General features: G+C 41.3%; 1 long non-coding RNA gene across 1 annotated transcript in view; it reads left to right on the top strand.

Annotated features, from left to right (window-relative positions):
- The window catches only part of LOC308605080, a 45,712-nt gene extending 32,163 nt beyond the window's left edge, over positions 1-13,549 (top strand). The window contains exon 4 of the long non-coding RNA XR_014013598.1: positions 13,462-13,549. This is a non-coding gene — a long non-coding RNA (uncharacterized lncRNA). The remainder of the gene's footprint in view (positions 1-13,461) is intronic.
- The last annotated feature ends 1,311 nt before the right edge of the window (positions 13,550-14,860 follow it).

Here is a 14,860-nt window from a genome sequence, read left to right as displayed (position 1 = left end):
TGGGCTAGCTCTTCAGTGTGTACATGGCAACGGGATGAACTATTATTAGTACTGCTCACATCATGGGGTATCAGAATGCTTTTTGCTATACAGATGAGGAGGTTGAGGGCATTGATTTATTGAAATTACTGTTGACATTTTAGCTGTGATTCTTAGTTTTTTCTCTAATGTCAGACTGTAAATTCTCATGCTCTTGAGAGAAGATTTTTGAAGACAATAAAACACAGACTCATATTTAGTGGAATGAGTTTTTCTTGAATGTTTGCTATGTTTTTGACACTGTGCTGAGTGCTGTGGGGATACAAATGAAGGAGGGAATACCCTCAAGGAAGTTATCATTTATTAAGAGACCCAAGGCATTCCTGGACCACTGAAATAATGACAGTATATGATATATATATATATACTTATAATGATTTAGTAGTTTAGAAAAAGGAAGGAACAGTGGGATTATTTAAAGAGCTAAAATACCATAGTCTGCTTCTCTCATTGAGTGGTCAGTAACTCTGGAGTTCTGTGAGAGAGGGGGTAAGGAGAATGGAAGAAGGCTTACTCATCTCTTACTTCCTCACTCAGCAGTGTTGCTCTTGTAAAGTCAATGTCGACGGAAATTTGGGGATTGATGGGAAAATTATTTTCAGAAATGGAGATGAAGGTAGTAATGGTAGAATATATATTTTTTAAATTAATTAATTGATTTATTTTTGGCTGCGTTGGGTCTTCGTTTCTGCGCGCGGGCTTTCTCCAGTTGCAGTGAGCGGGGGCTACTCTTCATTGAGGTGCGTGGGCTTCTCACTGCGGTGGCTTCTGTTGCTGTGGAGCACGGGCTCTAGGGTGCGCGGGCTTCAGTAGTTGTGGCTCGCGGACTCTAGAATTCAGGCTCAGTAGTTGTGGCACATGGACTTAGTTGCTCTGTGGCATGTGGGATCTTCCTGCACCAGGGCTTGAACCGGTGTCCTCTGCACTGGCAGGCAGATTCTTAACCACTGCGCACCAGGAAAGCCCTGATGGTAGAATATTAACCAATAGTAACTTGTCTTCTGTCCACCAACCCAAAGAGCTGAGTGCATATACGTACTCTTCTAGGTACTGCAGCCCATTCCCGGATGGTCACAGGTCTGTCTGAGGTCACAGGGACTCACCTTGATTTCTGGTTTTCCAGTCAAATGGATGTTTCAGGCAGGGAGAGGCAAAGAGCCATATATGGATTTCCTTTCTTCCTCATTGCTTCTTCCCTCCTCTCACCTCCCGTCCCCATTCCTTGTGTTTTTACGGATTTCTTTCTCTCCCTTCCTCCTAGTGGTACATCTACTTTCCCCTAGCATTCCTAGTTTCTTTTTCACAGCTGTTCATGGCTGTCTACATGCCATTGTCTCTGTCTAACTCTGAAGAAGGAAAAAGAGAAAGAAACAAGTGTTGCTAAGCAAGACCCTTCCCTTCCTTGCATGTTTGGAAAACCACCTCATGGAATATAGCTCTTGAAGTAGAGGGGTTGAATTATCTTTGTTGTTCTGTACACATCCCAGTGTGCTTAAGTCATTCCATAAAGTTTAAGTGAGAGCAATAACAGTCACCTATCTTATACAAGACATTCTGAGCTTCATCCTACATAGGTGGTGCATTGCTCTCATTCATTCATTCATTCACTGAATAAAGAAAGAGATAAGCAGAAACCAGATCCTGTTAGGCCTTCTAGGTCAAAGTGAAGAATTTAGTTTTGATTCTAAGAACTGTGGAAGACCGGGAGACTGACACAGTCTCACTGGGGTTTTTAAAAGATTTGGCTGCAGTGTGAGAATGGATGAAAGAGGTCAAGGGCAGGATGAGGAGAATGCTCCTCTGAGAGGCTATTGCAGAATTCCAGGCTAGAGATAATGATGGCTTAGACTAGGCTGGAGTAGAAATGGGGAGAAGTGGACCAATTCTTGCCAAAATGTGTATTTGCAGGCCCAGTCCTATGTCTCACACTGCTGTAGACTTCATTTATGGCTGGGGGCTGGCTTCAGCATTCACATGCTTAGGTTAGTGTCTGAGCAGCTGGGTTAGACCCATAGCAGCCAGGCCTCATTGGATCAGATGTAATCTTGACCCACGAGCCATTCATGCGTATCGTAGGGGCCTGATGCTGCTCAGAATGTTTGTTTGACAACTTGATTACTACATTCCACTGGCTTAAAATATTTTTTAATAAAAAAGAGATGCTGGAACTGGTGGTTTAATAAATTGCAAAATGCTTCTCCCACCCATTTCCTGCTTTATGTGCATTGTCATGTGAGTTATTTCATCCAATCAATCTGCTGAGATAAGAATTTTAATATTTGGGGCATAAGGATGCCAGTGTGGCTTTGGAAAACACCAAAAAGCACTGGACACGGCAGGGGTCATTTTCACAGATATTTGCTAAGGGTTGGGTGTGTGCAAGATAAGAAAAATGATGTGGCTTCTGCTTCCAAGAGGCTTGAGAAGAAGAAAAAGTAACAGAGTTACTGAGTATCTTTTAAGTTGCTGGCCTTTTACAACCTCCACCCGTTCAACCTGTGCAGTGCCTCTGAGGTGGGTGCCATTCTTACCCCTATTTTATGACAAGGAAAGAGGCACTGTCATCTGTCTCGGGTCACACTGCTGTCCTGTGCAGAGCCACAAGCTAAGCCCAGAGCCCATGGTCTCCCCACTCCATGCTGCAGGTACCACTTCACAAGATGTCAGATATCTTCTGTTTGAATACTGCCCCTGCTGCTTTACAGCTACAAGATCTTGGGGAAAATGCCTTACTCTCTCTGAGCCTCAGTTTCCTTATCTAAAAAATATGGATAATGGTATTTACTCAAAAGGGTATGTGTGAAGCACGCACGTATGAATGTTCCTGGCACCAATAGCCAGGAAGTAAATTTTGCATTCCATTTATTTTGTGAACCAGCATTAGGGCAAGAGGAAGTGTGATGTGATTCCATTGTAGAGTACTAAGCAAGCATGGCAAGAATTTTTATTTTTTCAACCTCACAACTGTCAGAAAAGCTTCCATTAGGCATTTGGGTATAGGGGTTAGGAGAAGGATGCAAGACTGTGGGATTTGTGTGCAGAATATCTGTGGGAAGAGAGGCATTCCCAAGCATCCTGGATCATCCTACCCAATTCAGGTAGCAACAGGAGGGGAAAGAGGCATTGTTTATATAAGACATATAAATGAAGGCCTCACATCCTGTGGGGGCAGTTTTGTGTGTCCTTTGGAGCTGAAATTAATGGATATTTCCCTTTGAAGGGTGAGCTCTACAGGCAATATCAAAGGGACCTCATACTGTCTTTTTGTGAGGGATCATACTTATGTTTTCAATATGATGAAAACCAGTTTGCCCCCCCCCCCCGAAACTAGACATGTAAGCTTTGATAAGCTGACAAGAGGGGAAAGAAGACAACAACCACAACCTTTCAATCTATAGCAGGCTCTTAAAAATAATGTGTGAGACAATAGTCCTGCTAAGTTTTCTACAAAGTCACCCATCATATGCATGTGAAGAAGATAAGAAACTACCACTCTGGGAGAAAAAAAGGGCCAAAAGGCTAATCTTAATCATTGAACTGTACCACCATATTGGTCCAAAGTTTTTTTAGAGTAGATCATGGAGGCCACATTTGAGGGGGGGTTCTCAGTCTCACTGGCTGACTGTGCTTTATTAAAATCATTGAAGCATAGATGATTGCTGGACCTTTACTCTTCTTTCCTTACTTGGCGTCTGCTTTGAACCAAATCTTATTGGATATATAGGAGCACCCAGAGCCTTTGTTAGACTCATCAGTGTCCTCTCCACCCTTGGTTTCCTTTTCTTCCAATGCTGTTTTCCTACCATGTGGTCTATTCCACACCAGCGGCCAGTCTCCAGCAATCGAATAATGAAAGCTCTGTAAAAGGTGCTACCAGTGTGTCCACAGAATTATGTGTTTCTAAGTCTTGCAAAAGCAGGCTGTTTTGAGTGCAATCACTCAAGATCACCTTCTCTTTCACTCTGACTTCCTGCCCATCACAATTTGTCAGCTACCATCTGAGTGATGGGCATATTTTGGATCTGGCTAAAAGGAAGTTGAATTGGGGATCAAAGTAGTTTAGTGGAATAGTTTTAAGTAGTTTGCAGTCCCTTTTGTAACCGTCTGGGTGAGGAATGGCTTCTACAAATACTCCTACTACATTGGATGGCTCACCAGCATAGACGGGGAGATCAGGTGAGGGCCAGAGGTGCTAAGGATGTGAGCCAGTCCTATGGCATTCATCACAGGAAGTAATGGGGGTAGGTGGAGGGGGAAAAAAGTGTTGAAGTAAGGTTTGAGAAGCTCAACTGTGGAAAATACTTACTTCAGCAGACATAAAATTGTGAGCAGAATATTGATGCCTAGCCAAGTATATTCTCTCTTGTATGGAATATGCTTGATTATGTCAAATATCCAATTATAAACTCACTATATGTACGAATAATATGGAATAGATTTGATCCGAATTCTTGTGTTTGTAGAGCACAGGCCGTAGGCAGTACAGCAAGAATGTCTGTGTGAGAAGATGCATGTTTTTGGCATCGCATTCTGGATCTCGTCTTATTGTATCTGTTGCATCTTGTCCCAACAAAATTTGGTGGTTTCAGGGGGGAAGGATGCACAAAATTGCCACCAAAGCATGAGAAACGCCCTGAGAAACAAGTGTTCTGGTGACAAAACTCTCACACACATTCATCAATAAGCCACAGTATGTGGCATAAGAGGAATTCAATTATCCAGTTATGTAACTCAATGCAATGTAGAAACATTAGAATTGTTCTTGTGTATGTCATAATTTCAGATTAGTTTTGTATTTTTTCCAGAATTATTGTTCATACAAAAATTCAGATGTGACAGGAAAGATGTATCTCTATTGAAAGCCAAAAGTGAAAATTGAAAGAAAAAATTTGCAGTACTTGTCATCTTTAAAAGAAAATTGTAACTTGTGTAATTTCTTTACTCATTCTCCATAAATATTCATTTTTGTATCGAATTTTGTATTTTATTTTCCTTAAAGAGGGTCGCAACATTTGTATAAGCTTTAGGCCCTGTAAAGCCTGGATCCGCTGTGCTCCTTACCTTTGCTGTTGTGTGGGCGTGTTCAGTGGCAGCTGGGCAGCTGGAGGAACGTGTGTAGAGGGGAAGCAGCATATGCTGAAATGGAAGGAGAAAACTTGATTCTGCCACCTACAAGCTGTGTGGCTTCAGCAAGTTCCTTAGCCTCTCTAAACTTTAGTTTCCTCAGCTGTAAAGTTTGGATGATCCTACTTCACAGAATTGCTGTAAAACCTAAAGGAATACTTAACACAGTGCAGGGCCTGTGATCAACACTCCATAAATATTTTTACCCCTTTTTTCTTCTTCTCTCTTGAACGGTTCATGGGTTTATCTTAGGTCAGGGACCCAGGGGAGAAAATATTTTGTCTTCAAAATGAATTTTGATATAAAGTTATTAAAAAGAGAGCTGGGGTTTTCCCTGTGATTCTTGTCTTTAACAAGCCCTAGACAAGATGAATCACCATGGTATTTTCTCTGAGTATAAAGCAAAGAATGAAGTGCTTTCATCAGTTATGTAGAGTATTGGGCCAAAAGTTCCAGTTCAGTGTGTCTGCCACCACACACACACACACACACACACACACACACACACACTCTCACAATCATTTGATATGGCTCAAGAATTAGATAATTCTGAATCACTGAAGTTTTTCTTCAAAACTTCATCTGTCAGTCAAAAAATATTGATAAGCAAAGCGCCAAGTCATATGCTATATTCTCATGAGATGTAGGAATCTGGGAACTTGGGTTTGCGACTTGTGGGGTGTCCTTGTGAGCAAATAGCTTTTTGTGGGGTGTACCCTGGAACAAACAGCACAACCTTTCTGATAGGTTTGCTTCAGCCACATGCATGCAGAGATAGTCTCTGTGTGGTGGAGGGTGGGAAGTGGAAACATAAAGTTCACTAAATACTGACTTGCTGTCAGGGTACGAGTTAGTCTGCAGAGCAGACTAGACTAATGTCTGTGATGCTGGACTATGAACTCTTTTCTTTGAGGGCAAGATACAAGAATACTTTTTTTTTTTCATTTCCTACCAGTGCTAGTACATAGTAGGTGTTTGTAGTATGCATCGAATTGATTTATAGTCTATCCACATACAGTAAAAGTAAAAAGAAAGACTTTTAAAGTGCCCAAAGGGTTTCCCTTTATGAAAGAAAACTGCAGCTTTTGATTAATAAGCATGATTATTACGTCCCTTGTCATGAAATTTTAGAAGAAGGGGAATGTTCTTCAAATGGGGAATCAGAATTGGTCTACTTCACACACTTTGCTGATAAGCTCTTCCTTCTCTGTGTGGAAGAAACCAAATGTAAGCAAGTCCAGGGACGTCTGAGAAGTTAGCATACTTGTAAAGACCAAACAATCACAAGTAGACTGTCAGCTGAGTGAAGACAGGTGTGGACTGTAACCTGCAGGCAGTTAGAAAGAAAACTTGTTCTGAGACTACCTGTCCCCCTGTAACTGGCACACATGACTGGTTTCTAGTGAAGAGGAATTGTTGGTCAAGTAGGAAAGAGTCTGTGTAATATGTGTCCTAATGAGTTATTCATTTGCCCTCGAATTAAGAAACCTGGGTGTGTATAGCTTATCCATATTTTATTTGAGGCCATCTTGGTTAATTTTCCTGCTTTCTAAACTACTGAGTGAAATAAACTCACTCAGGTGTTGTCAAAGTGAACCCACCAAATCTGGCTGACATCTTGGTGTGTGGGTGAAATCTACCTGGGATGGAGTCTATTTGGCTGCTAACACACACACACACACACACACACACACACACACACTTGTTTAGAAATATTTATCCATGCTCACTGTGTGATAGGGGTGTGAGCAGGCACGATCCTGTCCCCAATGCAGAACAAATGAGCACATGGCCATGTCACTTATTTGGCTATTGCAGAAGACCTGGGCCTTATCCTAAGCTTCTAGCAGTGTTTCCAGAGGTGGCTGGGCTTGCTCTCCCAAAAGACAAGACATGCAGGTTACCACTGAGACAAATGCCCCATCCATTGTCTTCTGGGCCACTTAAACCTTGATCTATTAATTAATCATATGAAACAATAGAAAAAGTTTAAGAGAAAGATAGTCTCAAATAGCCATATTTTAAATTTAGAATATTTAACAGAAGTTAATTGATAATTTTAAGGCCCTTAATAATAACTACCCTTAATTACATCAGTTTGCTTTGGACTGAGATTCCTGGGATAAGTCTTATTTCTAGTTGGAAAAGAGCATTGAAATAGTACTTACCTTATATTGTCAAATTTTTAGTGCTTGGGTATTTGGAGTCACACAGATGTACTCTTTGTGAGTTCAGGAATGTTAGTTATTTCAGACTGCACCATGACTGGCTACAGCTAGTTGAATAAAATTCCTGCAGTTCATCCATTCTTCTTCTACCAGCAGGTGTCATTATGGAAATATGAAAATACTGTAAATTCCAAAGTTGTAGGAACTGGCTGTAAGAAAGAGCAGTAGCACTTTGGATATTAAAAAACAAAAAGAAATCATTTGGTGCTAACCTAGGGCAGCATGTTTAAGTACTAATTTGGCAATGTTCTACAATATAATGTAACTGGCACAGGATTTCAAGGGACATACGTAATTTATTTTAATTAAATTAAGCAAATGTTTATTAAAACCTACTCCAGGCTCATAGGAGTCTCAAAAGAAAACGAAGACAATTTTTATCCTTAAGGAGCTGGCATGATATCTGGGGAGAAAAGGATACATTCACGAAATTATAGTGAGCAGAATGAATTAGTCCTTTTTTTAACATGCTGGATTGAAGTGCATAGCTAATAAAGGTAGCAAAAGTTCCAGTTGGAGCAGCTATGTAGTATTGTGGATTCTGGGCTCTTCAAAGAATATTTTTTACATATTTAAATAGAGAGGAGCTTCAAAATTATTTGGAAACTAGGTGGCTCATTCCTTTCTTGCTCACTGCTGTCACCTATCTTTCTCCATACATCTAAAGAAATAATTACAGTAATTACATATGTATTGGTTAACCAAGCATGTAGCAACTGGTTGTAATAGTTTGCTATAATCAACTGATTAATATGATCAAATCTTTCTAAAAACTAAGGTAAACACTACAAGTGGGCATTTTTACGGGGAGACTTACACCAGGAGCCTGGGTAAGAGTATCAGTGTACTAGATCAGGAGCAATGCTTCATCTACTCTAATTCCCCCTCTAGACGCTGAGTTCTTCCAAGGCATGGGATATGTGGCATTCCTCTTTGCATTCCCGCTACTCTAATTCTGTATCAGTACATGTTTGTTGAATGGCTAGATGAATGATAATATCACCAAAGAATAGGGTATTGGCAATCCTTCCTACATTATGTTGTTAGAATATGTGTTGATATTAGACTAAGAAATCTCAGATTGAATAATTCAGAAAACTGGATTGAAAAGTTGAGAGCATAGATCCTAAAGTTTTCTCCTTTGGTTCCATTAGTCCACCCAAGGAAACTTGTCTCAAAAATTGTTTCCGCATACTCTATAAAGGACATTATAATTCATCTAAATAGAATGTGCTTAATTTTAGACCAAAGGATGTATGTATTATTCTTTATTTCATAACCTCTTCAATAGCTTGTTTCTGTGGTAGTAATCAATATTTTTCAATGAAGGCAGCATGTTTACTGTACTCATACTAGTTCTTTTTATTTGAAGGTCATTGTTAATTCACCAGCTGCTACATGATGAGGGGGATGTTCTCAGCCTCCTTTGGTAGAATGAACTAGCTATCATTTTTGCCTCACTTACTTAAATCCCTAGCTGTTTACTGGACTTTCCCATCTTGCTTTTTTCTCTTGTCACCTCCAGCTTAACATGTAAAGAGGGAAATCATTTTAGCTTGTAAACCACTTCCTTCTGTTGGTCATACCTTTTCTCTTAATGGTACCATCATTTTTCCAGTTGCAGGCTAAAAACTTTGACGTTTTCTTTTTGTTAAATCCCCATCCAGTCAATCAACAAATAATTTATACTTCCTTTGTGTTGCTTTGTTATAAGTTCTTTTCTTCCTTTCTATTTCCATTACCAGGGCTCTGGGTTAGACCATGCATGGATGAAATAGCCTCCTGGATCATCCTGTTATGTTTCTCCTCTTTTTTTTTACTCCATCAACGACTGTGAACATTTTAGTTAGAATCATTCAAGCATCAGCATGAAGTCCATACTCTATCAGAGTTGCTATGGCTCCTCATCATATGCTATCTGATAACTACTCTAACTCAAATCTTGTATACTTCAATTGCATTGCTCCAGTCATGTAGAAAAATGCAACCTCCTAATCCATGAATTCTCTCTCCGACTTCTAGATTTTTTTTTATTGTGGTAAAATATACATACCATAAAACTTACCATTCTAACAATTTTTTTTTTTTTGCAGTATGTGGACCTCTCACTGTTGTGGCCTCTCCCGTTGCGGAGCACAGGCTCCCGACGCGCAGGCCCAGTGGCCATGGCTCACGGGCCCAGCCGCTCCGTGGCATGTGGGATCCTCCCGGACCAGGGCACGAACCCGCGTCCCCTGCATCGGCAGGTGGACTCTCAACCACTGCGCCACCAGGGAAGCCCCATTCTAACAGTTTTTAAGGGTGCAGTTCAGTGGCCTTACGTACATTCACATTGTTTTGCAACCATCAGCACTATCCATCTTCAGAAGTTTCTAATCTTCTCAAACTGAAACTCTAGTCCCAGCAGACAATAACTCTCCATTTCCCTCTCCTCCAGCCCATGACAACCACTATTCTACTTTCTGTCTTTATGAATTCAACTACTCTAGGTACCTCATGTAAATGGAATTATATAATATTTGTCTTTTTGTGCCTGGCTTGTTTCACTTAGCATGTCTTCAAGGTTCATCTATGTTGTAGCGCGTATCAGAATTTTCTTCCTTTTTAAGGCTCAGTAGTCGTCCATTGTATGTACATACCATATTTTGTTTATCCACTCATCCATCAAGGGACATTTGGATTGTTTTAACATATCTTACTAATTGCAAACAGGTTAATCTTCCTATACCTTACTTCAGTCATGTTACTTGACTGCTCAGAAGTCTTCAGTGAGTTCCTTCATACAGACAGGATCAGCTGCAGCTTTCACAGCCTACACCCACTGCTTTCCCCTGTCTGGGTCCTGACCTATGTATAGAATATTATCATCTGTTATTAATCTTCAACACTTATTTATGAAGCAAATATTTTTTGAGTGTCTGGTATATGTTGGGCCCTGATATAAGTGCTGCTGACACAGCAGTAAACAAAATAGACTCAGTGCCTCTCCTCACGTAGGTGACTTCAGAAAATGATGGAGACACATCTTTTAAAATAAAGTATATCAATGTACATTCTATTAGCCAATCTTTTAGTGTAGGGTCAAGGCATTTTTTTGAAAATGGGCCTGCTGATTATTCATATCATCTCTTACATAAACCAAAGTGAATCACCTATGATTTCCAGTTTCAGTTTCTTTAAATAGGAGCAAGATCTTAAAGATACTTGTGATATAATGAGTGCAGAGTCCTTGTGTATTTTTATTCTTCTTCCCTGTCATTAACAGTTATATCACTCATAGCCAATTTAAGAGCAGATTTTCTTAGCAACTCATCTTTACTGATTCTTTAAAGTAATTTGATTTGCTTTTTCAAATATAACTCTCTTTTCATACTTTATCAGATAACATAATATTTAATTGAATTATATAATTATAATAAGTACAAGTGGCACAACATTACTACCAATTGACCCTTGGAAAGCCTACCATGCAACTGATGGGAGAAGAAACCTGCAGGCTTATGACAGAGGATCCTGCTGGCCATGAGCACTAATGATGCCGTGGTGTCAGCTAGTATGTTTTCCTGAGGCCGTAGGGGACTCTATGTCCTTTGTATGTATAGGACTTTAGTGCAGGTTAAATATATAGTCTTTAGGGCAGGTGGCTAGAAGGACTTTTACTGTATTTGTTCATTCTTATAGACAATGGTGTATACATGCTTACTATCTTATAATACAGCAAGCATTGAGGAGGGATCTATCAGAAATTGGTAGAATTTGTACAGTAGAACTGCACAGAATCGGTAGATTTCCTTCAGGTTCAAATGCACAAATCCTTTCTATTCAAATAACAGGAACAGGCAACTTTTACATTTGATGTAAATTTACACAGAGATCCAGCGCCTGTGGTAGTGAGGGTAGAGGGTGACGAAGGGGCAGCGTCTTCGGCTGTCACAACTGGCCACTTTATCTCTGGGCGGATGAATTTCTTCACACGGACCATCTCTGCCAGGAACTCCACTGCTCCACCCAGAGTTGCAGCCCCCTGTGAGGGGGGCTCACTTCACGTGTCTGCCCATCCTCTGGCTGCCATTGACCTCCTCTAAGTGTGTGCCAGTGGTGTTCTGTCAGGGTCTCCTCCGCTTACTTCTGTACGTGTGTATAAGAAAGAATTGCGTGTGGAGGTGGGAGCCGGGATGCAGGCCTTGTGCCTCAGACGTGTGTCCACCAGAAATTCCTCAACAGTTCTGACAGTGGACGCTCCCTCCCTACTTTCCAGTACTGATGCAGGCTTCTCCTGTTTTTATATTCCATTTGTCATTTCCATGGAAATCCATATTTAAGGGGTTGGAAACCTCTCATCTTTTATCCCAAAGCTCTCTTCCTCTTTACCTCAGACTCTGCCTTTTAGGCTCTTGGACCGGGCTTAACAGTGTGTTTTTCCTCCGCTATCATCAGATGATAAATAAACTGTAGGTCAGAGTTAGGCAACCAGCAGCTCTTTATTTCTCAGTGTTAGTGCTGTTAAGTTATTCTTCCTATTCAGACTCAAGGCAATGGAATAACAATACTGATAAGTTATTTTAGGCTGTACTCGATGGTTTTACTGTGCTTTATTGCTTCATTTAATGAGATAAATAACCAGACTAGTTGAGAGGGATGTTTTTGGAACAGAACATTAACTGAGGTAAGAAAGGAGTCGGATTCTACTTTCCCTTTCTGGCAGTCCTCATCTGGGTACTTTTTAAATTTTATTAGTATAATTTTTTATTTTTGGCTGTGTTGGGTCTTTGTTGCTGCGTGCGGGCTTTCTCTAGTTGTGGCGAGCGGGGGCTGTTCCTCGTTGCAGTGCGCAGGCCTCTCACTGCAGTGGCTTCTCTTGTTGCGGAACACGGGCTCTAGGCACATGGGCTTCGGCAGTCGCAGCATGCGGGCTCAGCAGTTGTGACTCATGGGCTCTAGAGCGCAGTCTCAGTAGTTGCGGTGCATGGGCTTAGTTGCTCCGTGGCATGTGGGATCTTCCTGGACCAGGGCTCGAACCCGTGTCCCCTGCATTGGCAGGCCGATTCTTAACCACTGAGCCACCAGGGAAGCCCTGCGTACTTTTATTTTTAAATTATTTTTATTTTTATTTTTATTTTTTTTGCGGTACATGGGCCTCTCACTGCTGTGGCCTCTCCCGTTGCGGAGCACAGGCTCCGGACGCGCAGGCTCAGCGGCCATGGCTCACGGGCCCAGCCGCTCAGCGGCATGTGGGATCTTCCCGGACCGGGGCACGAACCCATGTTCCCTGCATTGGCAGGCAGACTCTCAACCACTGCGCCACCAGGGAAGCCCCCTGGGTACTTTTAAATCATCTTGTCTCAGCTTTGTCTCACACAAGTACAGGTACATCAGGACATTAGCTTATCAATACACACTGTTATTTTATTTTTCTTTTAATAAATATAGTTTTTGATAGAACAGAAAGATCAATAAACAATGTCAAGGAGAGCAAAGACCTTAGTCTCAGTCTTGAGGATAGCTTTCAGAAAACAGTGGCTGGGATTTCCTTGTCTTTGATCTTGTTTCCTAACTGCCCAAATCTGCATTGTCACAGATGGGCATACTTTTGCAGATCTAGGAAAAGATGAATCCTGTGGCTTAGGAACAACAGTTTCTTCAATTCCTTAACTGCAGGCAGAATACAGTCTTTTTGAGAAATGGCAACTGAACTGCAGGCATCTTTCTTCCCTCAGAAGAAGAAATGGATCCTCAGTCAGCCTTACCATATACAACCCTTGCTTTATGTTAACCTGTGTTGAAATCTTATAGATTCTCTCCTCGATTTCTGAACTCGAAAATCTCTTGTAATACTATACATTACCCTTACTGGCTTCCTTTTTTGAGCTCTAGTGAATAATCCAAGTGTTCTCAAATTTCTGATATAAATATGTTCCTCCACGGATCTGCAGTGAAAATGAAGCATTGTTTTACCACTGAATACTGTGTGAACCCAGTCCCTGCTTTGCTTTTGAAACTGACCATATTTGAGGCAATTCTCCTGCTTACAGCTATGGCTGAATTCTCTTCTTCTTTTCATTGCCTCCAGGGCTGGGAGCCTCTGATTGCATGAAGGTGGGGTGAGAACTGTGACCTGCCATAAGAAAAGGAAAAGTCGGTGCTTATTCACCCAGTGAACCAGGGGGAGTAAAGAAAAGAAAAATTCGAGAAACCTTGAAGAATAATGTAAATATTTCCAGTGCCCTCAAGAAAAAGGGCAGTGGAAACAATCCCCCCTTAAGACAATCAAACATAAGAAATGCACAGCAGAGTGCTGTGCACATAATAGATGCTCAATCAGTATTTGTTGAATAATAGATGGATGCAGCAGAGGGCAGCAGTCATGCTACTCCCAGCTCGGCCTCTTTGGTGGCAGCCTCCATCTCTGTTTATCCTCTCAGACCTTAGTTCTTCATCCCTTGCCCTCTCATCGCTGCTGTCCCATTGTTGCTCTGGCTTATCTTCTCTAACCCAGGGGAAAAGACAAGGACTAGTTTGGGAATCTCATTCTTAGGCAGGACTGGACTGATGGCAATTAGAGGACATAAAATGAGGATGCTTCAGAATCAGATCCCTATGCAGCTTCTTTCAAATGCAGACATAGACACCTGCCTCTACCTTGGGCTTTCCTGTCCTGATGCTTCAGTAGGTGGGATGGTCATTGGTGGCCAAAGGGCTTTCGTGGAAGAGTGACTATTCAGTGTCCAAGTTGGGCTTCTAATGCTTTGTAATCCAAGGGGTTTAAAATCATCTGTGTTCACAACACATCTTATTCCAGCAAGCTTTGGATGAATTGCATGCTGTTGACTCTGGAACTGGGACATGTTCTCCTCTAGCTTCTCACCTTTTTAGAACATGGTTTGTGTCTGTCGTGTTGTGTCACTTCTGGCTTTCATAGAGCCACAACTATCTGTTAAGCAGTGGAAAACCGAGTGTGGCTTTTCTTCAACGCTTCTGGGGGCAGTGTCTACTCTGGAGGCGGTTTCTCTTTTCTCCACCTTTAGGATAATTCTGAGAATTCAAGGAAATTTTGGTATCTTTTGGACTTTCAACAAAGTGTATTTGCTGGTAAGACTAAATATTCATGCAGATTTACTGTGAGTGACACTGGGTCTTCAGTTGTAGGGTCAAGTTCAACACTTTGATTAGGGTCAAGTTCACTTCGATGTGTCTTCTTTCCCACTGTGTTTTTTCTTCTGACTAGATTGGAATCTTATCAACTGTATGTTTAGCTTAAACAAATACAATTATACTTAGATAATTTTGCTTCCTACTCCAACCAGTGAGTGCTTGCTTTGGGGCACACAGGAGATGATAGAAAAGAGCCTGCCGTTCCCTGTGTTGTCTTAGTTCCCATGTGCTGCTCATGGTGTGAACTTTTCCTTGTGTTGAGAGTGATTTTAATGTTGATTGGTACAACTACTGTTGTTACCACATTGTCTATAAAC

This window comes from Mesoplodon bidens (genome assembly GCF_964165515.1).
Source record: "Mesoplodon bidens genome assembly, chromosome: 17".
NCBI lineage: Eukaryota > Metazoa > Chordata > Mammalia > Artiodactyla > Ziphiidae > Mesoplodon > Mesoplodon bidens.
This window is presented reverse-complemented; position numbering and strand designations above follow the sequence as displayed.